Below are 17220 nucleotides of genomic sequence, written 5' to 3'. Positions count from 1 at the left end.
ACGGCCTGAAAGTGCTGGGGATATGGTTTGGAGGGACCAGGGCATGCGTTAGAAACTGGAAGGAGCGAGTGTCTATGATGAAAAGGAAACTGGGCATGTGGGAGCGACGCTCACTCTCCATTGCGGGTAAGAACCTGGTCATCAGGTGTGAGGCACTCTCGCTGTTGCTGTACGTGGCGCAGGTCTGGCCCATTCCACACTCCTGCGTGGTGGCGATCACTCGAGCCATCTTCCGCTTTATCTGGAGGTCAAAAATGGATCGTGTCCGCAGGGACGCGATGTACAAGCCTCTAGATAAAGGGGGAAAAAACGTGCCCAACATCGCCCTCATACTGATGGCCACCTTTGTGTGTGGCTGCATCAAGCGGTGCATAGACCCTCAGTACGCAAACACCAAGTGTCACTATGTGCTGAGGTTCTACCTGTCCCCGGTGTTGCGAAGGATGGGTCTGGCCACGCTGCCGCGGAACGCTCCAAGTAGTTGGACCGTGCCGTACCACCTGTCCCTCGTGGAAAGATTTATGCAGAAAAACACCTTTGACCACAAATCCATCAGGCAGTGGTCAGCACGTAACGTCCTAGAGGCCCTGAGGGAAAAGGAGAGGGTGGACCCTGTGGGATGGTTCCCCGAGCAGACTGTCAAAGTCATTTGGCAGAATGCCTCATCGCCAGAACTTTCCAACAAGCACCAAGACGTGGCTTGGCTGGTGGTGAGAAAGGCCCTCCCCATCAGATCCTTCCTACACGCCAGGAGTCTCACCCCCTCTGCACGTTGCCCTCGAGGTGGCTGTGGTGGGGAAGAGACCGTTGTTCACCTCCTTGTGGATTGTGCCTTTGCAAAGAAAGTCTGGAGAGAGATGCTGTGGTTGCTATCGAGGTTCATCCCGAGCAGTTCTGTGACACAGGACTCTGTGCTCTACGGGCTGTTCCCAGGGACACACACTGAGACAAAAATCAACTGCAGCTGGAGGATCATCAACTCGGTGAAAGACGCGCTTTGGTCTGCCCGAAACTTGTTGGTCTTCCAGCACAAAGAGTTGTCCCCGACCGAGTGTTGCGGACTGGCACAATCCAAAGTCCAGGACTACGTGCTGAGGGACGCACTAAAGCTTGGGGCAGCTGCCGCAAAGGCGCAATGGGGAAGGGTCGCTGTCTAAGACCTTTCTGCCACAGTGCACCGAGGGACTGGGAACTGTTTAAATCCCCTCGGGCTGTACAGCTCAAAATGAAAGGCTGTAAACGATTGTAATATTGTTTGTACTGATGCACCTGGTGATACATTTTGTAAAAGTTGAACCGGATTGTACCCTTGAAATGGTGTTTTTGGAATGGTTTGGAATGTGGTTGAAGATATTTTATGAATAAAGTATATTTTTGCAAAAAAAAAGCCTCTTTTTGAGAAGGCCCACCAAACCACATACCAATCAGGCGATAGCGAGGCCAGCAGCCAGTCTTCCCCTGGAATCAGGACCCTGGGGGCGGAAATCTCACCCATCAAAAGCTGTCGACCAATCAGAGGCTGGCAGCTCTTGTGCTCAGCATCGCCACTGGGGAGGCTGTGGCTGCTGCTGGAAGTACAGGCACCAGAATCCCAGGTCACAGGGTGAGGGAAGGGGTTTCGCAGAGTGCAAGTCGCAGAGAAATGGGTGCAGGGGTTTGGCAGAAAGGCCAGGGTGTGGCTCTTAGAGGGCTCCCCCCTTCCTGATCAGGCACTGAATGCCTTTGATCGAGGGATGCCCCACCAGGAGGTGCCAAGCTGGCAGCACGGATTTTAGTTGCTGTGCACGCCACATGGCAACAGGTGCTCCTGCCACTTGGCTAATACCAGTGACGGCAGGATAAGGTGGTCCTTAATTAACCACTTAAGGGCGTCAATAGTCAGTGGGGTGGGGTGGGAAGGTCGACCATGGGCCTTCCCGTCCAGAACTTGATTCTGGTGGAGGGGAAAGGCGAGAGGTTCCTGGTACACCACCATTCCACCTAAGGACCGCCTCCAAGCTCCGTACCATTGAAAGTAGGAGATTCCGCTTTCTTTAACTCCAACCCTCACAATTTTCACTTCCACTGAATTAACAAAAAGCAGCCCGGTCCTATAAAGCGAAGCCAATTTACTTCACCAGATAATCACTCAGATGCTGAAAATGAAAATCTAGTCTATACTGCTTCTTTATCAAACTCACATCTTCGATCTCACTTGCCTGGTTCTAATAACATATTCTCCAATTTCCACTCTAGTTTTAAAAACCTGACAACACAAAAACTCAGAAAAGATATGATTGATGCAGATGAATGTTTTGGAAGTGGCTGCCCTTTTATTTGCTATAGGAACAACAAAATTTATTCAAGCACTAATTATGATGTTAAGTATCCAAAAGGGGCTGAAGATCACTTTCTGCAGACACAGGCAGACAATACAAATCTGGGTGACAGCAAAAGGAATCATGGGCAACAGAGTGTGATATTAGCAAGAGAAAGATAATGTTAATTGACATAAGCAATGGGCATTGAAAGTTGTAATTCACAAGCTAGCCCTAGTCCCCAGCATTACCCCACTCCCAAACATCACTTCTCAACATCATTTACAGGTCCTAATATTTGAAATATTCCCAGCCTACACCTGTTTCTAAACCCCACTACTGTGTGCAAAATCTTCCAAGTGCAGCACTGCTCCTCAGATTTTTATCCTCAAGCTCTGGTCCTGACTACCATAAATCTAAAATACTCCTGGGTCCAGTCTTCACCTTCCCTGCCTAAATACACTATAAAATAATTTTACAATATTTCCATCCAGCCACACCTCCAGCTTAAAAAAAAACCTTTGAAAAGTATTCCTGACCCAGTCATGGCGCATCCATAATTAGTATTTGCTCATTTTATTTCATTTTTATATTTTGCACACCTATCATCAACTCAATTGTAGTCTCTCAGTCAGAAGATCAACTTCCAGTCCAGAGGTGTGAGCACATAACCTAGGCTGACACCTTAATGCAGTACTGAAGGAGTGCTGCACTGCTGGAGGTGCCATTTTGCAGATGAGAGATTATACTGAGTCTCCCCTCATAGGTGGCCTAAAAAATCAAAAGGATTTATTTGAAGAGCAGCAGGGCAGTTCTTCCAGTGGCCTGGTCAACATTTTTCCTCAACCAGAGTTACAAAAACAGGTGATCAAGTCACTCACTTCAATTCTGTTTGTGGGACCTCACTCTTGGTAAATTGGCTGCTCCCTACATTATAATTGGCGCTGTATGTCAAAAGTATTTCATTGGCTTTGAAGCACTTTTAAACATCCCGTGGTCGGGAAAGGCACAATATAAATGTAGGTTCCTTCTGTTGAGAGATATTTAAGAACTGTCTTACGTGACTCACCCTCTGAGTCTCTCTATACTTCAGTAGGGAAAATCCTATCCTTTGCTTCAAACTCTCACCCACTCTGGAAATTTTGTGAAGCCAGGAACTTACCATTTGAGCCAATAGGGCATGACATCCACATTTGTCCAGCTTGTGATGAAGGCTATTGGTACAACAAGGCCCCTAGCCAAGCTGTTCCAGTACAGCTACAACACTGGCTGCAACTACCCGGCTATGTGGAAAATAGCGCAGGTATGTTCTATCCACAAAAAGCAGGATAAGTCCAACCCAGCCAATTACCGCCCCACCAGTCCACTCTCGATCATCAGTAAAGTAATGGAAGGGGTCATCAACAGTGCTATCAAACGGCACTTGCTTAGCAATAACCTGCTCACTGATGGGTTCCGCCAGGGCCACTCAGCTCCTGACCTCGTTACAGCCTTTGTTCAAATATGGACAAAAGAGCTGAACTCCCAAGGTGAGGTGAGAGTGACTGCCCTTGACATCAAGGCAGCATTTGACCGAGTGTGGCATCAAGGAGCCCTATCAAAACTGGAGTCTATGGGAATCAGGGGGAAAACATTCCTGGCTTCACAAAATTTTCAGCGTGGGTGAGAGTTAGAAGCAAAGGATAGGATTGTCCCTACTGAAGTAAAGACAGACTCAGAGTGTGGCTCACGTAAGACAGTTCTTAAATATCTCTCAACAGAAGGAACTTACATTTATATTGTGCCTTTCCCGACCACGGGATGTTTAAAAGTACTTCAAAGCCAATGAGTCATACCTAGCACAAAGGAAGATGGTTGTGGTTGTTGAAGGTCAGTCATCTCAGCTCCAGGACATCACTGCAGGAGTTCCTCAGGGTAGTGTTCTAGGCCCAACCATCTTCAGCTGTTTCATCAATGACCTTCCTTCCATCATAAGATCAGAAATGGGGATGTTCGCTGATGATTGCACAGTGTTCAGCACCATTCGTGACTCCTCAGATATTGCAGCAGTCCATGTCCAAATACAGCAAGACCTGGACAATATCCAGGCTTGGGCTGACAAGTGGCAAGTAATATTCGCACCACACAAGTGTCAGGCAATGACCATCTCCAACAAGAGAGAATCCAACCATCGCCCTTTGATGTTCAATGGTATTGTCATCACTGAAACCCCCACTATCAACATCCTGGGGGTTACCATTGACCAGAAACTGAACTGGACTAGCAATATAAATACTGTGGCTACAAGAGCAGGTCAGAGGCTAGGAATTGTGCGACGAATAACTCGTCTCCTGACTCCCCAAAGCCTGTTCACCATCCACAAGTCAGGAGTGTTATGGAATACTCCCACTTGCCTGGATGAGTGCAGCTCCTACAACACTGAAGAAGCTGGACACCGTCCAAGACAAAGCATTCCCATTTGATTGGCACCACATCCACAAACGTTCACTGCCTCCACCATCGACGTACAGTAGGAGCAGTGTGTACCATGTACAAGATGCATTGCAGGACTTCACCAAGGCTCCTTAGACAGCACCTTCCAAACCCATGACCACTACACCTAGAAGGACAATGGCAGCAGATAGATGGGGACATCACCATCTTGAAGATCCCCTCCAAGTCACTCACCATCCTGACTTGGAAATATATCACCATTCCTTCACTGTCGCTGGGTCAAAATCCTGGAACTCCCTCCCTAACAGCACTGTGGGTGTACCTACACCACATGGAATGCAGCGGTTCAAGAAGGCAGCTCACCATCACCTTCTCAAAGGAAACTAGGGATGGGCAATAAATGCTGGGCCAGCCAGTGAAGCCCACATCCCGTGAATGAATAATAAAAAGCAAGGTTCCATACAACAAGATCATCCTTGATTTACTAGTTCTTTTTTACTCTTAGTAAAGAACTGTTGCTCTGGCACTCAAATTGGACCTCATTATTGACTGCCAAATTAAATAACTGAAGAGAGGAAGAGATTTTGTTTTACAACAAGGTTCTAAAATAATTGGACATTAACATTTTGACTTTTTTGGAATGATTATGTTCAAAGCTAAGTAAATAAGGAAAGCTGGGAAGCTGTTCCAGAAGCACTCATCCTCACAATAAGCAGTTCAAAGTTGATGCTCTTAATGGGTAAATTATTTAAACTAAAGCGATACCTCAAAAGTAAAGAAATAAAATTGTTGGATTTTATTCAAATTTGATTTTCATAAATTGACATGCAGCATATTGGCTTACTAAAGGGCTGTGCCAAAAAAATAGTTTGACACAAAGGGCAGTGCAACAAAGTAGTTTGACACAATGAAATATATCTGCCTGACAGATGGTATTCTTTGAGCAGGGAATTCCAATCTTGGCTGGACCTGCAGAGGGAGGAAGAGAAAAATGAAGGGTGAGTCAACCCATGGTTCTGTGCTTCATGTTCTAGTCACACAGCAGATTAGCAGAGTCTGGTGTGTGCCATGAGGAGAAACTAATGGAGGATGGGAAAAGGTTTCAATTGGGTAGAAAAGTAATAATATTCAAAAAAAGTGTCCCATAAAGCATACATTCTAAAATCAGTCATTGAAGCGATTGAAATAGCAGTTGCTATCACAGAAAGCTGGCCTTCTTAAGCTGGAAGGCCTGAGTTCAAATCGCAGTGTTGATTAGCGTTTACAATTAGACTTGCTAAAGAGAACAAGCTTGACTGGTCTCAGCATGACGTCTCCATATTAAGAGTAAACCAGTGAGGGAGAGTCCTGCACCACTCAAACATACCTCCCAGCTGGTTGACCTGACAGCAGTGCAAATCATTGCAGACAAAATCTTCTCCCTCTCTTGAGCATAATAACAGTACAATTTCATTTAACTAAGTACAAGTCCTTTCTTTATAAGTAAGCTAGAGTTAACCTGAAAAAAGTCCATGGGGAAATGAAGGGAGAAAATCATCAAAATCACTGTTAAGTCTCTTTGAAAATCTTAAATGTTTATTTATATATTTGAGAGCACAAAATTAACCAGTTACAGAAAAAGTTAGTTAATATAAAGCCAGCTCCTGATTTTGAAACTTTTAACCCTGAAGTATTGGCTGTTCTTTAGTGCTTCCAAGCTACACAAAATGCTGATGTACATTAGGAACTATGGTGATGGAGAAAATCCAGTCTCTGTCCTTTGCATTCTTCCTTTCTAAGTGGAACCATTTGCAACGCCGTTGTATTGTTATGGTAGTGCAGAAATTCTGCTGCAGTCCCCAAAGTCCCCAGACAGTGGCAGCTACCCAGAATCTGTGTAAAACCACTGCAATCTAACATAAAGGCTTGCAGTTCGAGTCACTTCAGTTAAAGGGTGCCCTGGCATCTCCAATATCTACCTCCAATAGATTTAATACTGTTAAAAGAATATTTTAGCAGTAAGTTCCTGTCACAGTTGCATCTTTTTTATTGTATTAAATTTAAAAGCCAAATATAGAATGGTATGAAAGACTGATGATGCTGGGGACCTAGTTTCACATCTAAGGTGGTATATACTTTCGTCAATGCAGTATTTTCTGTTGGAATTTATTTTTCTCTAATATTGATTACTGTTGATTTAATGGCATACTACTCAGAAATAGCATGTTTAAATATGTTTAATCTACTTTTTATTTGCAACCATTTTTTGACTTTGTGGAATAAGAATTCTAATATGTAGCTTAACTAAGGTAGAGCAGCACACAGGCCTTTTTTATATCAATGTTCAAGGAGCAAGATGGCATTAATTCTATGTTTTTTAACCTCGTATACATTTTCATACATGTCCCCATTTACTACAGTCTTTGTCACGCAATAAATCATGTGGTACAGTTTACTTTACACTAAATCAAAATTTTTGAAATGATAAGTTGAACGGTACATTGTGCACTTGGTCTAATAAGGGGTCCACATGAATTTTCAAAACTAAATTCAGGCTTTAAAGGAATATAAGTACTGAAACCTCCTCTTCAAATGTAAATTTTACCGGGCACCAATTGAGTCATTAAATGTATTTTTATCCCTGTCTAAATTATATGGATATGTTGTTTTTATGATTTCTGTAATAGTCCATGTTTCCTTCAAACCAGTTTGTTTCTTTACCTTCTCATCCTTGTGCTGTTCTCTTAATTACATCCCTAAAATTAACACATTTTAAAAATTAAATAAGAATTAGCAAAACTAATAGAGCATTCTGGAAATGCACAGCCGGGCTGTCAGTATTAATAGAGGGAAAGGACAGGTTAACAGTTTGAATCTAGGTCCCTCATCAGAATAGAAATAAAAGAGTCTCCACATGGACCATTAGCCTATTTTTCTTTTTTCAGATTCTGAGAAATTGCCATGTATTTGCAGAATATTTTATTCATATCACATTTCAAATGTCCAGCATTCACAATTTTTCCGTTGGAAATTCAAAGTTGACCGGATCTCTAAATGTTTACTTTTTACTTTTCCAAAGGCAGCCTTTAATCTTAGCTGACAAAGGCAGCGTAATGTCATGTTAATTTTCATCAGACAGCGTCTAGAAAAACTCCCAAAGAAAATAAAAATTCCAAGATTAAATTTGGTGGAAAGCAGCTGTACAGGAAACCAGGCAGTCCAAGGGTTAATGACTTCCCCCTTCAAACATGCAGGAAATCCGGCACTACGAGGGTTAATGACTTCCATCTCAAACTTGGCAGTATCCCAACCCTCACAAAGTGTTTGTTTGACTGTTTTGTTATAATAACCTCTGGTTTATCATAGAGGACAGACTGGTAGTTTTACAATTTTACAGCTCACAGTGTGGGTGGAGGGGAAGCTAGCCCCTCCTGTACGACCTACGGAGTGCTGAGGTATTAGACGTGAGCCACATGATCAGCTGAGCTCTTATCCATTTAAGACAGAGCTTCCCACAAAGACTCCCAGCTACTGAGAACTGAACAGCCATTCAGTGAGCACTGAGGCACACACACGCCTCCTCTCACAGCGACTGATCACTCTATAGCAACTGCAAGTTCACACTGAAGGCACAGCGCAAAGAATATGAACGTCAAGTTCCACACACTCGTCCTCTTGGTCCTCTTTGTCTCTCTGACTCTTGTGGCTGGAGGTAAGTCATTTATTGAATGTTTCAGTAATCTTTTCTGCAGAAAGCTGAAATAAAGTTAATCAGTGACATATTTTATCAATAAAGGGAATTAATGAAGAACACCTGTTAGTAATTATATGCACAGGATAAATATAAACATTTGATAAAGTTAATTGCAAATAGAAATTATTAGGTATAATTGGGACTCAGTAATTAATGCATAACATTTAAATCTAGATTGTTTTTGACGCATACAAACTCTACGCAAGTCCGAAGCTTACCATGCATGTCAAAATTATTTTGTGGATATGACAGTTATTGGACTACATGAAAACTTGAGAGATTTATACAAATATTGAGTATAGTTATTTTTATTATTATTTTATTATTGAATATAGTTATTTAAACTATGTTGTTTGATTTGGGTCACATTCAAATCATGGACTTCACTGAGCTGATTTTCTGCATCATGCTGTGGAACCTGTCCTGTGGGAGAATAGTGACTTCAATTTGATTTTAAAAATGTAGTCTGTTTTGTATAATTCATAACTGAGAAAATATGTTGTTTTAACTGGGTTCTTTACAAGTAGCACCTTATCTAATATTCAGCTTTGTCACTGGCAGTTTTGTTTTCTAAGATTAAGCCTGATTTTTTTTAAAAATCCAATGTTCAGCCTGCAATAGAAATCTAATGATTTTTGGTTTCACTTGGTAAATCCTGATATTCGCTGGCTGGGGATCTCAAATGGCTGTCAATCATGCGAATGTTGTTTTTGCAGGATGTGCCAATATTGCCCCAATGCTGTATTGGATCTGATAAAAACAAAATATACAAAAACAACTAATACACCAGAGTTGTATCAAGACAAAAGCAGACCAAGATCTTTATCTGAATGTTAATTATTCATTAGTGTATGAGCAGGGAAATAGAATAAAAGCAGATAGCTTCATCGTGGAGCTAATACCAGTACTGACACAATGGGACAAATACCTTCTTCTATGCTGAAGTTTGAATGGCTCAATGAAGCATGATAAAACACAGTAGCAGTGCTTGAGTGCTGGAGTATTATTCAGGGCAGAATCTTAACCCCTTTAAACATAATCAAGGAATGGGAGCACTTCTATTGTTGTCAGCATGCCCACCTGAGAGATCTTCCTGGAGGCAACCAATTAAGGAGCCGCCTGTGGGTTTGCAATCAAATTAAGGTTAGCCAGTGGGCTCCTGAGTCTGCAGGCCCAATCAAAGGGCCTGCAATGTTGGAAGGATGGCAGCATCACTTTAGGGGTGGACGCTATCTCTGCAGAATGGGAACTGAAAGGGCTTCTTTCTGAAGAGGTTTGAAATTTTTTAAAATAAACTCTGGCTACAGCTACCAGGCCACCCCTATGATGAGGAAACCCCTCCACAGGATGGCCAGTGGCCACAACTGGAGCCGACTGATCAATGCTGCTTCAGAGGCAGGTAAGAGCAGGAGGCATTGTGGGCTCACCTGGCCAACTACTGGCAAGTGCCCTTGAGGCATCTCAGTGCGTGTAGTGGGTGGGATGGTCATCTGCCACTGGGAAGATTATGATGGCATCCCCAATTAGCCCACAAATGTACAGTAAATTATTCATATTGCTACCTGCTGCTGCCAGGTGAGTAGTCTCTGTCAGTGGTGATCCATCTTTAGGGAAGAGTGCCCACTGGTCGGAAGCCAGGATATCTGAATATCCTCCTAGATCCACATTCAAGCTCAGCTCCACAGGACCAGAAGGATTCTGTTCTCAGAACATCAACTCCAAACCCAGCCTTGGCCAAGACTTATTGACTGGCCTCTGTGGTTGTTCTAGTTTTTCACAGCTGTGCTGCTAGATGAAACATTTTCATTGGCATAGAGGAGCAAAAGATACATTTCTTTCACACTAAAGTAGGTTTCTTGTTGTGATTAGTATTGGAAGGGGTTAGATGTTACCACTGAGTAGTGAGCATAAATTAATAGTACTTAATTTTTAGAGTGAATCACATTGGGGATAAATTTAACTTTGGATTCTGATTAATGATATTTATCAAGAACTTCAAGGAATGTCTGTAATTACATTTACCCATGAGGAGCAGAGAAGGAGTTTGAAGTCAATATTCATCAAAATTGAGCCAATTTTATTTTGCAAAATTATTTTTGGAAATAATTATATTAAGTTTTTTGTAAATTGAATTTCTTCTGAATACCCTTATTCATGAAGTGGACATTGGGTACAGCAATTACTGAGGAAAATGTCAAACCTGAAGTTCAGTGATGCTATGACGATCCTCCTCCTTATACATTACCCCAAGACAGGATTGGTAACTATGGACTTCCATTAGATTGGTCCATGATTATGCTTGGTAAAGTACTGCAGTGGTTTGCCATTGCCCTCTGCAGAATGACTGACTGGGAAACTCTCCTCCTCTTACTGCCTGTCATCAGGTCTATTGGAAGGATTTACAGGCTGATAATCAACCTGTTTGGCCATGTTATGAACACATTTTCCATGGTCATCAAGCCCCAGAATGGGACTTGAACCTAAAGCTGCTGGACCAGAGGTCGGGACACTATATCACTGTGTCATAAGATCCCCCCGGTTGCCATGAAGATATTATGTTCAAATGTAAATGTAAGGTTATGCCAGTACAAAATATGAGAAACCAAGAATTAACTGAATCAATCAAGTACTGCCTTTTTCATGAGATTGATTCACAAAATTTGGCACTTATGTGTCACATCATGAATCAATGTTTTACAAGTCTGGACGCTTCACTTGCTCTATGAAGCTCTTGGCATCACTATATCCTAGTGCCTGAACTTGCTTTGCATTCTAACATCAAGTAACGTTAACTTCTTTGGTTCTGTAAACTAATGTAAATTCTTGTAAAATAATCTGAAATTAAAATGCAATTAGATAAGGAGAGAGGAAGAACACTCGAGTTAGGAGCAAGGGATGCTAGTTCAATCACAGTGCAGTAGGACAATATGCACCATTTATGCAGAGTGCTATGGTGTGGTGAGGTTTAATTTAACCCATTAAGGCCTTGCTGCGGCCTGTTCAGTCACTCCCACATAGGCAATACTGAATGAACCCATTGGTTGCTCATAGTATCTGTGCAATATGTCTCAGGGTAACTCTTGAATGAATTGGGAACTCAGTGATGATTTTTTAATTTTTGCACATTTTTGATATAATGTTTCCTAAAAGTCTCCCTTTTTTTCCCGGCCTTTACTAATTCTTGCTAAGAGGTGGTACACACTGGAAATCTTCCTGGACCTCACCCAAATGACAATTTTTCATGCGCCAGCCCAGAGTGTCCCAGAGACCATTCAAACATTGAGGCATTACAGTAGAGTCTGATCTTGTTCACAACTAATATTCATACCTGCACACTTCCCAGGAGGAGTCAGGAATAGGAAGCCTGTGTAATGCGTTTCACTTATCTAGATCTGACATACCAAAGCCAATACAGCTCCAACTTCCAATTCATATGAGGTCAGCATAGTTTTGAAATAAAGTCTGCGACCTTAATTGTCTGTCTGGCTCAATACCACACTACATTGTGAATGCAATTACTGAACAATTGTGGGAATTGCATTTTTTACGTTCTGATATCATAATGGAGCAAAGTCCATCTTTGTTTCAATTAAAGATTCTGGTATTTATTTCTTCATCTATTCTTTAGTTTTCTAATACGGGCAAATAACTTTTGTCGACTGACCAGTGTTAAAATAAAAATTATGGCCAGAATTTTCCCGTTGGCGATTTGGGGGCGGGACCTGCTCGCCGATGGGAAAATGACGGAGGATGACATCGGGAGGAACCCCTGATGTCATCCCGGTCACTTTAAATTTTTAAGGCCATTGACAGGCTAATTAAGATAATTAAAGACCTGCCCGTCCAACCTTAAGGCTGGCGGGCAGGCCAGGAGCCCCAGCAGGCTTCTGATAATACATGAAACCTCATCCACTGGCGGGATGAGGTTTCATGTCCGTTTTTATAAACTTTAATAAAGGTTATGTCCTTTTTATTAACATTTCCCATCTCATGTGACATTGTCACATGAGGGGGACATGTTAATAATATTTTTATTTTTATATTTTTTAAGTTTTGTGCACTGTCACTAATCTACCTGAGACACCACTTAGTCTCAGGGAGCAGTGTGCTCTTTGACAGCTGGGGATTCCATCCCACCCCCCCACCGACCCCCGCACAGGAAGCCCATTGCGCTTTCTGTCGGGCAACCCACAGGGCGGGCCTTAATTGGCCCACCCACTCAAAATGGTGGCGGGCCCCGTTTCGCTGGTGGGGGTCAGCTGTCCGCCAAGGGCAAAATTCTGCCCTATGTATTTCTCAAGACCACCAGGTGAGAACAAATGCCTGTTGCTATGGGACTGCAGGCCAGATTATTTGGTCTGGTAGTTGATCAAATAAGAAGGTGCTACTATGAGAGGGGCAGACACACATGAGTTGAGAGTTAAACTGCTGGGCAGAAAACCAAGCAGAGGCACTGCTCCTCTTACCTAGGAATTCCTATATGAGGCCCAGTCGATTTTAATGGCCACCAGCCAGCGGCCTTGTCCAGAACAGCCGTAAAGAGCGCGCCAGTTTATATCTCAAGAGAGTAGGCGGCCCAGAGACTACCCACCAGTACTCAGCAAAATTGCAAGGTGGGGTTCAAGAAGGTTTTGCAGGTTAGAGGTTGGGGGAGTGAGATTGCGCATAGACAAACTTTCCATTTGACCAGCATTCCTGGACCAACTGATACCACAAAGGTAGATTTTGCACCTATCTTTAGGGCCTTCCACTTCTGCTCCAGTAGGTTTTAATGGTCAGGGTGGATACTCCCCAATTGGCTGTTAAAATCATCCCTCAATCTTACCTGAGGTCAGAACCCTGATTTGCATTTATTTATGGGGGGGAAGCTGGCAATTAAGACATTCGCAGGATGGTATCTGAGCAGCAAAATGTATCGCATGCTTTTAACGCCCATTCCACCCAGTTTCTGCCATTATTATACCCATCGTCTGTTTCTTCAGTTTTTGGTTGACACCTGGAAGTTCCCCTCCAAGCCACTCATCATCCTGACTTGGAAATATATCACCGTTCCTTCACTGTCACTGGGTCAAAATCCTGGAACTCACTTCCTGACTGCACTATGGGTGCACCTACACCACATGGACTGCAGCGATTCAAGATGGCAGCTCACCATCACGTTCTCAAGGGCAATTAGGGAGTGGCAATAAATTTTGGCCTAGCCAGTGACGCCCACATTCCATAAATGAATTTTAAAAAACGTTTGATAACTAGAAACTCCTTGAACCCACGAATAAATATGACAGCTTCTGACAACTGCTTAAGTTTGTGCAACTCAACTGTTGCAGCAGTGAACCCATATGCTTGGAGCCTGAAAATTGCTTACGTGATTAAAAGAACACTGATGAATGGAGGCTTAAAATCTCAAAATTATTAATTGAACTGGATGTTATGACCCTCCCACTCCCGGCTAGCCGTGTTTTCGATGGTGGGGGGGTTCATAAAATATTTTGGGTAGCTAGCCCAGTGCATTTCCTGCCCACCCCCCCGACCCGATCCCCATAATACACGGGGTGGGTAAGGCATCCACTAACACACCCACCCTTAAACCTATTGAAGCACTTATGTGGCCAATTATTGCTCACTTAAGGCCCTCAATCTACCTCTGCCACCATAATACACTAACCAGCAGAAGGAAGGCAGACTAGAGTGGGCAGACCGTTTTTTCACCATCTTTGGTGAAAGGGTGGGAAGGAAGGAGGTTACCTCCTATGAGGTGGGGGGGGGTGGTGCTTTGTGTGCAATGGGGAGGGTGGCACACCCCTACAATCTTACCCCCCATTTTGTACCTTAATGTCTGGCCTTCAAATTCCAACTGTCGCATCCATCCCTAGGCTCCCTGATCCCTCCCTGTCCAAAACCCCGGACTTACATGAGTCTGGAGGCCATGTCCTTTTCATCACAAGGCCTCCTTGGAGTCCCAGCAGCACCTACTACTAGGTTCCAGTGCTGCTGGGACTACAAGGGCAGTTCTTGAGGGTCAGAATTCCTCCCACTGAGGGGTGGATGTCCAACCCTCGCCTCATTCATGCCACCTGGAGTGCATTATGGCTGCAGGACAGCCTTCTTTAAAATCAGTTAATTGGGGATTGCCTTTTCTTCTAGGGGCGGGGGTCAAGCAGTGCACCCCCCTTAAAATTCAGCCCATTGTGTGTAAGATTCACAGGACAGATTCACATCTTTGGAAAAGTTAAACGAAGTGCTACTTATTTGGTCTGTTGATCTACTTGTGCTTCCGTATACTCTAATTGCTTAATAAACCCAATTAATAGTTTAATTTGAGTTATACAGATTGTCAGAATGGTATTTTCCTGTCCATTCCATAAAACTCAGAAGATTAGGAGATATTCTACAGAATACCTGATGCAATTATATAAGAGTGCAGCCCCTGGCCTCCTGTCCCAGATATTTGTTGATATGCTCATGTTTCAGTAAAGAGGAGACACAGGTTTACCTGCAGAAACTGACTTTTCAGGGAATGTGAGTAAAGAACATTGAGAAGTATCCTTAACTGTAACAATACATGCATACTGTAAATTTCAGTGTGTAAGTCAACCCAGCGTATAAAATTTTTCCTGCCCCAAAAATTATATTTTTGCATATACTCGGCAAATAAGTTGATCCCCTCCCATCCCCAACCTTTTCAGCCACGATATGCTATACTCCCATTGTGTAGTCAGCCTCAATTTTTATCGCCACAAGTGTATGTTTTACTTACCAGTACCTTACAACTGGACATAAGGGATCAAGCAGGTAATATGGGGTAACTTGTGAAATTGCGCAGGAGTTTAAGGTATGCCCACTCAGAGACAGATGGCATTTCAAAATAGCAACCATCCACACCCACACTTACACTTCATTTTTATGCTCGGTGTATAAGTCAACACCCATTTTTGGATGAATTTTTCAAGGCGTCAAAGGTCGACTTATATGTTGACATCTACGATAGTTATATTTTTATGTATATGTGTGTGCATATGTGTGTGTATGTATATATGTGTATATATATATATATATATATATATACTCTTTATACTGTTCAGTACAGGGTAATATATTCTATATTTAGATTTTGTGTTTCACCTTAAATCTGAGGCTACTTTGACCTGCAATTTCCTCAGAGGATGGTGCTAAGTGTGATTCATATCCCTTTACAACCTTTCACTAATTATAGGAAGCACTTCATTAGGTCTGAACATTGACACTGTGGTTTTGGTTTAGTACCACACATGCACAGTGAGGACCAGTCATTAATTTTTCACAGAATTAGTTTTAAACAAAGGATGCATGCAGTACATGATAAGAGATTTGTTACAAGGGCTATGATCCTTGCGGTTACATTTGCATTGAGTTTATCAACCTGATGCCAACCAAAGCAATCTGATTGGAATTTTTAAATGAGAATTTGAATGTCAGAAGCATTATTTATGGGAATTTGGAGAGCAGTTGACTCATTATTACACCAGATCAGTGGCTCCCCCAGAGGCTCAGCATTTTGATCAATGAATAACAGAACTGTATAGCTAGGGAGATCCTTATGTGGCCTTCTTGGTCTGAGCTGTTTTAATTGATATTAATCCAGCTGCAGACTAAATGGTGCTAGCACAGACTGGGGAGATTGTTGGGAGGATGGGATTGAGCTCAGCTGTTATGCCCTTTGCAGTCAAATAACAAAGAATGTTTAGGGTTAATTGGACTGAAATCTATCCAACCCCCTGGGAAGATATTCCTCAATTACAAATACTTACTACAGCCAGTGTTTTATTCCAGGTAACCAATTGCAAATGCACAGAAAGAATCCTAACAGAATTAACAATCCTTCTGTATCCCATCAGTATGCTGGTGGTGGTGAAATAGTTAGTGACAGTGAAATAGTGTAACACGTCACAGGAAGGGGTGAGCCAGGAGTCATAACTCAAGGCAGGAATTGGGTGGGTGGAGGTTGTATTGGGTACCAAATCCCCCTGAGCCTGGCAACATGATGCCTGGGCAATATTAAGTCCTAGCACTCATCGGCCTGTCCCCCGTCCGTGGCTCACTGGAAATGGGTAGGAAATGGGAGCTTAATGGGCAGGAAAGGATTTTCGGACAGCAGGAAGCAGCAACCCAGACCAAAAGAATGATCACCAACAGTCAGATAAGTCAAGGCGAGGAGGCTTCACAAGCATCTTGCATTTGAGAAAGAAGAGCCTGGAGCAGGGGTGGTCTACTTTCAATGTGAGCACAAAGCATTGATCACCAAACCACACAAGGAAAGTAAAATAAACTTAACAGGTCTTCTAGCTCTGGATCCTCTTCCCACCTTTAATGCTGGGAAAGTGAGAACACCTTCCCCAATCAGATGAGGTGTCAGCTGTGGCTCAGTTCATAGCACCCTCGCCTTTGAATCAGAGGGTTGTGGGTTCATTTCCCACTCCCGGAAACCAAGAACTGTGATTGTACTCGAAAGAGTTGCAATCTGTGACTGTTGATAACTCAAAAGAGTTTCCCTAATCAGATCACCAGTTAAAATAGCAGCCGGTGCCCAATGACATCATCAGACCCTGATCTTCATATTTAAAGAAGGACCTGCCCAGCTCCAAGTGGCCATCTTTGCTGCCTGCTTAGGAAAGCAGATTAAAATAGAAAACAGTGAAAATGGAGAGGGATGTGAAACAGTTAAGGCTCTGGAACAATTTTAATTGTCCACCTGGCCAGTTTCTGCCAGGCAGGTAAGAT

At 42.9% G+C, this 17220-nt stretch overlaps 1 long non-coding RNA gene across 1 annotated transcript in view; it reads left to right on the top strand.

The window, feature by feature from the left end:
- Nucleotides 1-8234: 8234 nt before the first annotated feature.
- The window catches only part of LOC144683727 (uncharacterized), a 42582-nt gene continuing 33596 nt past the window's right edge, over nucleotides 8235-17220 (top strand). Inside the window, exon 1 of the long non-coding RNA XR_013577325.1 lies at nucleotides 8235-8421. This is a non-coding gene — a long non-coding RNA (uncharacterized LOC144683727). The remainder of the gene's footprint in view (nucleotides 8422-17220) is intronic.

This window comes from Cetorhinus maximus, chromosome 8 (assembly GCF_964194155.1).
Source record: "Cetorhinus maximus chromosome 8, sCetMax3.hap1.1, whole genome shotgun sequence".
Taxonomy (NCBI): Eukaryota; Metazoa; Chordata; class Chondrichthyes; order Lamniformes; family Cetorhinidae; genus Cetorhinus; species Cetorhinus maximus.
This window is presented reverse-complemented; position numbering and strand designations above follow the sequence as displayed.